The sequence below is a fragment of the Colias eurytheme genome, chromosome 30 (genome assembly GCF_061535395.1).
Source record: "Colias eurytheme isolate Ceu_HAF_F1 chromosome 30, ilColEury1 Martin Lab GWU primary, whole genome shotgun sequence".
NCBI classification, from domain to species: domain Eukaryota; kingdom Metazoa; phylum Arthropoda; class Insecta; order Lepidoptera; family Pieridae; genus Colias; species Colias eurytheme.
Window position 1 is genome coordinate 4,080,366 of NC_143009.1, and position 8,119 is coordinate 4,088,484.

The following is an 8,119-nucleotide window of genomic DNA, read 5'->3' on the forward strand; positions in this document are numbered from 1 at the left end:
TAAAAAACGCGCCAATTCAATTGTCAGATAATTTATCGATGTTTTCATAATGGATACGTTTTATTAATGATGTTTTATAAAAACCATTCTTACGAATTTGCGCACCATAAATAATGATTTTTAAGATTTTTACGCTACAGTTGATGTAAATGCGTTGATGTTTACAAATTGTTCGCTTTGGTTCGAGTGCGTTCGGAAACCGGTTGCGGATGTGTTAATTTAACATTTTTACGGTACATAAAGTTTTAATTTGTCAGATAATTACGGGAGACTGGCTGAGAAGTTTTTGTTATACCTAGTTTAAAATAGGTCAAAAATGATGCGTAGTTTGCATTGTATTATTTTTATTTGATGGTTATAATTATAATATTAGATACTTACTGATTACAAACTTAATGAAATGGTAACAGAACAAACAGATTTTCTTAAATATCATGTAGATATGTTAGAATCAAAACCCATTTCCCGTTAAAACCACTTTTGACTGATATACATTGAAAAAGTGATAATAACTACATGTATTCATTTTTTGTCACAAATGTGTCATATAAATAGTTCATGTGGAACCATGTGGATGTATAAAAATTAATAAACTGAGGATTTGTTTGCATTTGAAGAATTCACCCCTTATAAGTAGCTTATATCGCGTTGATATTGAGTATCAATGTCATAACAGTTATTAGTCGTACAAATATTATCATAAACAAAAAGTGAGTCTGTCTTGTTCCGCCATTGTTCCGCTTTCACGGCTAATCCTTGCACCCTCTAGATTTGATTTGCACCGATTTCGATGAAAATTTCAAGGAAAATTTTAAGAAAATCTTTTAAGTACCTATTAATTTTAATAAACAGACCGTGCGCGGGCCAGTCGAGTTAGCATTATTGAAAAGACATGAATTAGTCGTTTCATCTGAGTAAGTATTCTAATTAATACGGAATACCTATGTATGAGACCACAGATGTGTGTGGGCTACAGTTACTATTGTAGTACTAAGTAATAATAATTATGTGAAAAGATATAGTTTTATCCTTTACTTCTCAAAGGTTCTCAACAATCTACATATCTGAACAGCGTTCAAAATACAATACTCCATATTCCATAGTCCGTTTTAAACTGTCAAAAATTGAACACGATAAAAAAAAAACATGACACGTCAAAGCGTTCGAACGGGCGGTTCAATCAGCATGGCGCTTGTTCGCGACGGCTGCCAGTTAGTTGCGTTCAGAAATTTTTGCAGTTTTTCTTTTTGTTTTGTTTTTTCTTTTGCCGCGTTTTCTAACGGTATAATAGAGGAATTTGGTTGCAATAAAAATATGAATATTGCTTTGTTTTCATTTAATAGTTTCGAAAGTAATTTGATATGAATTATAATGTAGATAATATGTTATTATAGTCGAGCCAATTTAATAGGCAACATTTGACGTCTATCAATTTTATCTTCATAGGGTGGTACTGGTAACCTGCTTAAAAACATCGATTAAAGTGAATTAATCGATACGGACTTGAAACATTTGTCAATCGAACTTGAAACACATGTCAATAATTTATGATGATTTTTATTCCCAAGTAATCGATGCATTCGATTCTAGATGTCAGATTTCGATTTTTAGAGTAACGTCTCTGGTATTTAAAAAGAAAAAAGGTTTATTGACACAAAATTGTAGCGACGTCAGTTCTTTAAATCAGAAATTGTTTATTATGTTTAGAATGGTTTATCAGTAAAATCAAATCTTAAAATTTTACTTGTATCGGTCATTATTATTATAAATATGTAATGGTAATTGAAAAAAGTTAAGCAAATGTGCAGTTCTAACAAAACGAAATATCATGTTATTCTATGTCGTCGTTACTAGGTTACGTTGTTGAATTTTGTTGAACTGTCAAATGTTGCCTATTAAAATGGCTCTACTATAGTTACTCTAGTATCTGCTTTCGCAGATGATTGCGGGTAAAAAAGTATTTCTGTAGCTGCTCATTTACTATAATAATTCAATAAAAAAATTAAATTTTTCATTTTTAATGTTTGATTTTTCACAGTTTATATACACATAGCATACACATAGCAGTACCTACTACCTATATTACCGCCCATATAATCGGTCCAGTAGTTTTTACGGGAAAGAGTCACAAACATACAACCATACATCTCCACAATGTTTTGCTTTTATAGTATTTCTGTCTTTTAGTATTTTGGCTTGAAAAACATTATTTAAAAAATATGTACATACCATCCTATTAAAAATAAAAGTAATAGATTTGTTCATTACAATTTGATTCTTATCAACGAAGTGTCACAACAATATAAAACTCGAGCAAGTAATAAATAAAATCAGTTAAATATTTTATGGGACTTTAATACCTCCATATGTGGAGTCGTAACTAACGTATAGAATGGCAATCCGATAAATATAACGAATCATTTTACGCGCCATTTCACATTTTTGATTTACGAACGAATAAATCAGTGTTGTCAGTGCTTAGTGTAGAATTAAAAATAGTAAGAAATGTTTGAACTTTTTAAAAGATTGTTATGATTTTTTATAGACATTTTACTTGAGATTTTGGTAGGTAAATTATAACGGTTTTTTTGGAGTTCATGGTTACATAATATGTATTATTTGAAGTTTATTTTATATTTCATGTAATTTTAGACCACTTTGTATTGTCAATTTTTGTAATATTCCTGGAAAATAGGTTCTTAATATACCGGCCGAATTGGTAACCTCCTCCTTTTTTGAAGTCGGTTAAAAAGGCTTACATCCTTGCAAAGATTAGGTACTAAGAAATTGATATTACGTAAGTCCTAGACTTGAACCAATTAGGATATTATTTAAAACAATAAATTACTATTATAGATAATATCCAATTTGTCACATTTAACCCCAGTCGTAAACAAGGGGTGATTTATCGTGTTGATCTGTGTGTATGTGACGTTGTAGCTCCAAAACTGATGAATAGATTTTAGTGTGGTTTATTAATTTATGATATGTTTGGTAGCATTTAAGATAGTATTATTGATGCTTAATTTACTAATTAAATTGTCGGTATTTCATATTTTTGTACTTATGACCATAATAAATTAATAAATATCATTTTAATATGTATCAAATACCTATAGAAGCGCTCAAAAAGGGATTTTTGTTTTATTTTAGTACTACAAGTTACACATTTTTTTGTGTAATAATTTTTGTATGCTTTAGGTGTCAGCCTTCGAGCAATTCCATAGGGCATAGACAATAATAACACAACATATTATTAAAAAAAATAAACCCATATAACGTCGTTAAGGTGTCACCACACAGAAGGTGGGCGCATGATTTACACGCGTGTGTGTGACGGGCCTAACACCTTTGTATTTTACAACGTGTGGACACACCCCTTATGGAAAAAATCTGTACTCTATGCTTTCAATATTTTCGAAAATGGCATGTTAAATATCTGGCTGTTCGCACCATTATTTTGAACAATTTTTATGATACCTAGCTTTCCGCGCGCGGCTTCGCCCGCTTTGTTGGAAAATTGACAAATTAGGTATATAAGTACCTAATAAAACCTTTCTCGAGAACAACTCTATCTACCTCATCTACCTATTTAAATAACGCTTATTTAAATATTTAGAAATATAGTTTTGATTGTTACGATTTAACACAAAAATCTATTCCTGATATTATTAACCGATGTTAAAAAAATCCTATAAGAAAGCTAAGTACATGGTTACCGATACAATATGATCAGTAAGTAGATATGTATATCGTTATACAAGTTTTCCACCCGCGGCTTCGACCGCGTAGTAGTTCCCATCATCCCATGACAATGAGATGTTTCACTGCGGAAAAAGTCAGCGTATAACCACAGATTAGATTAGATTAGATACCTACTAGTTACTAAGTTATCTAGTGATAGGTCCTGTCTCCTCCTTCCTATCAGGTAACGCAACTCAAAATTTGCTCCAACGCGACGTGAAAGAAAAACAAACAAATACACTTTCGCATTTATAATATTAGTAAGAATGTATTTTTCCCCAGGAACTAGATTACCTAGCTAAATTGTGGACCTACATATTATATCTAAATAAATATATTTGCAGAGTCGAATTTCACCTGACAAAATTCATAGGTATTATAAAAAACAAAACTCTATGAGCTATGAAAAACAGAATACATCCAACACCACACATCATAGGGACAGACATGCGAACTATCTAATCAATAAAAACCAGATGCCAAGCACGTGCCGGCCACGCTTCTGAGCTATTATGTCATTGCCATGCATGTAAGTCGGTACTACGGATTGGCTTATGATTCTGTTCATATTCATTTTTTGATCTTGTTTTTTGCTTATTTTTAAGCTTAGGTAAGAAATTTTTAAACTATTGCATAGCTTCTATCGCGGGCCTTGGGCGCGGGAACCGAATCGAGAAATTCCGTAACGAAAAAACCTCACGCTCGCCACTCCGACGGACACGGAGGTGTGGCTTGAAGGCATGCTATGCAATAGCTTTACCGCGGCAGTCCCCGAGTGCCACACGTCTTTTTTTCCTAATATTCCGTTAGCTCCTATGCTCAAGGCAAGAAATTTATTAGGTACCATGTTGTATACACCTATAATGATGCCTGCAGTATACTTTCTTAGTATTAATATTCATTCAGAACGTATAGCCACAGTATTACCACGGGCCGCGTAAAGCAAACACGCTTAGTTTGCTTTACCTAGCGCGAAAGGATGACGCAGTCGTATTTTTTGTGTAATAATTTTATTATACATAGGTACTTACATATTCTATTATGGCGCGCAAAAACTGTTCGGTTTACGGATGTAAATCTACATTGAACTCCCAGAAGGAAACAATATTTCAGAAAGATTGTATTAATTGTATCTGTTGAATTAAAATCAAAGCTATGTATATATGTTGTCCTCATTATTTTCTAATCAGATTGTACATCCCAATGCGAATGCATTACTTAGTTAAATGTTATAATATACAATTAAGAACATCCAAAAATAAAGTGTACACGTAAATAATATTTAGCAGTGCGATATCTGTAATTATATATTTATGAACAAATAATTACATCAGATTTAAAAATCGCAATTATTTTGAATGTACATATGAATAAAGATTTCATCATAATATTAATAATCACAATTGTTTTATTTCCCATTTGTTGCAACCCTAGCGTATTTTCGTGTGGCAGCGTCATTACCTACGCTGGCGGCGGCATCGCGCGACATCAAAGGCGATTCCTTACTGTAGGAAATAATGGTAATACTGTGGTATAGCTAAATTGCTTATTATTTTAAATTATTAATTAAGTACCTAGGTAACAACTTTTAGCTTATCACTTAGTTTAGCACACTCGCGCTGTATGCGTACATCTGTTGCACTGATCGATTTTCTTTTAAGGACAAGTAGGTAGGTGATGACTGATGAACCTTCTGTGTCCTGCCAGGCCGAGACATTTTTAGAAATTTTTAGACACTCGATTCTATGATCATGCGTTATCTAACCACATACCGGTTGAAGCTAGCCATTACTTGCAAGGAATTAAGTCAAACAACCATGATCGTCGAATCGTCTATCCTAAATCCCTTTCATCTCTGACGCAATGTACTTAAATACTTAGCAGTAAATAGTAATGCATAGAAAATCCTTCAAGTGGCCACGTGACTGCCACGCGCCTGACAGCTGGTGTGCGAGCGAGATAGATGTAGCGGGGGTGGGTTGTTAATTAGGGTGTTTATTTTGGGGGTTTTCTACGGAAGAATGTATGGAAATATTTAGTTGGTAATGAAGCGATAGTGTGAATTGGTAAGTGCGATCTCCTCGCCACAACGTCTGAATCTATTTTTATGGTTTGATTTATTAAAATTTGAAACAGATACGACAACACAACAAAATTATGATTCTTCATGAAATAAAGGCATCAATGAACACATCTTTTCTATCTCAACGCAGTTTGACTAGAAGTTCATGCGATGGTTAAAGATTATAGAACCAGGGTTTATACTTTTATAAATGAACTTCAATTAAAAGTGTAAGGAAATCAAACAAGCGTATAATATTATTTGTTTTATTTTCACATAAATGTATATTACAGTTGATAATTTAGATCTTTATAAAGCGAATGAGATCGTATCAATGGTAAATACAATATCACAATATTTCTTAATATTCTCCTGTTAGTTTTTTTATAAGACACCAAATTGTGATAATCGCAAATAATAGTAATGTCATCAGTTGAAACTTGAAACTGCTTATGATAAAAATAATATTATTGTACTAAGAAATATCATGATATTGCCTACACGACCAAATATTATTTAGTATTTACAAAATAGTGCAATTATACAAAATGGCATACATAAAATATAATTTCTTAATTAAATTATGATGAATGATGAATTATGTCCACAGAGACTCGTACCTAAGAGTTTTTCTATAATTTTATTTATGTGGTTTATTAATTTTGTCAAACGGATATGAGGCGTTAGGCAAATTTTTGTGTATAGTTAGTTTGCAAATAAATGTAGGAAGAATCCTTGATTTTGATCAGAATAAATGTAGGCAATGAATTATGAATCAGTTTATTTTCCTAGAATGATTTCAATAGTGTTGTCATAATATGAAAAAATAACTTTTTCGATGGTATTAAAATCTTATATATAAAAATGAATCGCCAAATGTGTTGGTAAGCGCATAACTCGAGAACGGCTGAACCGATTTCGATAATTCTTTTTTTATTATATTCCTTGAAGTACGAGGATGGTTCTTATGTAGAGAAAACGTAAACATGTACCACGGGCGAAGCCGGGGCGGACCGCTAGTTTATAAATAAAAAAGTAAGAACTTATATTATCAAATACGTTACCCAATCGGGAAGTTTTATAATAGGCATGACGAAAGATTTTGAAATCCTCTTCCATAATGTGTGTATACGTTTACTATACAAGAAAAACCCTATATTTCGGTAATATACTTCAATTTAACGAAGATAAAAGCCATTTTTCATAAAATATTTATTAACTGTGCCAAAACAGCTCGTAGATGTCATGGCGTAGGCGTGACGTCACTCTTAAGTAAATACGTAATTATTTGTACGCATTGCGAAAAAAATTAAAAAATATTTATTTAATATGTGTTATAGAAACGAATTTCAAAGTTTATAAGTAGTGTGCAGTATTGCAGTGTGAATCCACATAAAAATAATGCTCAGAAATGTGTTAGTAATTATTTCAAGCGAGAAAATAATAAGAAATGATTGTATAAAGTTGGCGCGGAGAACCCCGAACCACGTATTTCTGAATTCGCAATTATATTTCTGTTCTGAGTCGATAAAGCATACGTGAAACAATAGATAATAAATAAAAATGCGTATTCTCAACATATTAATAACAAAAAAACACATCTGACGTTGTTGACGAGTTGTTTACTTAAGCGTGACGTCACGCGTGTTTTAGTCAAAATGGCCAAGTGCAGAATTTCAATGTTTTATTTTATTGATAATCTCATTAATCTTTATGTTTTTAAGATTTCTAAGTCACTATATTTAATTTATTTATTATACATTTTAACTTAAAAACACTAATACGATCATTTATGGATACTGTCGTCATGCCTATTAGGAAGTCATTTTTTGTGCTAAGTATTATTACTTATGTTTTTATGTATTTTCAATGCAATAAAGTATTATTCATTATTATTATGTTAACTAAATTATTTTGAATGTACAACTCCACGAAGCTTTGAATTTAACATTAATTCGTATGGTAACACTTAACTTTATTTATATTCAAAAACGTTAAACTAAAATATTCTCGGAGCAATTAACAAGCCTGGAGAAGTAACAATTAATTGAACGTTTTTTATATAGTGGCTCTCTTTTATTCAATACCCTTATTAATGCGATAGAAAGAGACAACACACTGTTATCTGCTTGGCATTCGAATCCCCATGTAGCCACTTTTTGTTCTAAAAAGGTAGTGCTTGACACTTCATCGAATACTAAAATATCGATAAATAAAAAAATTAAGATATAAAATTGCTTGAAGATAATTTAAGATTCGTTTAATTTTGAATTATGGATAGGTAATTGCAAATTTTAAGATTCGTTTAATTTG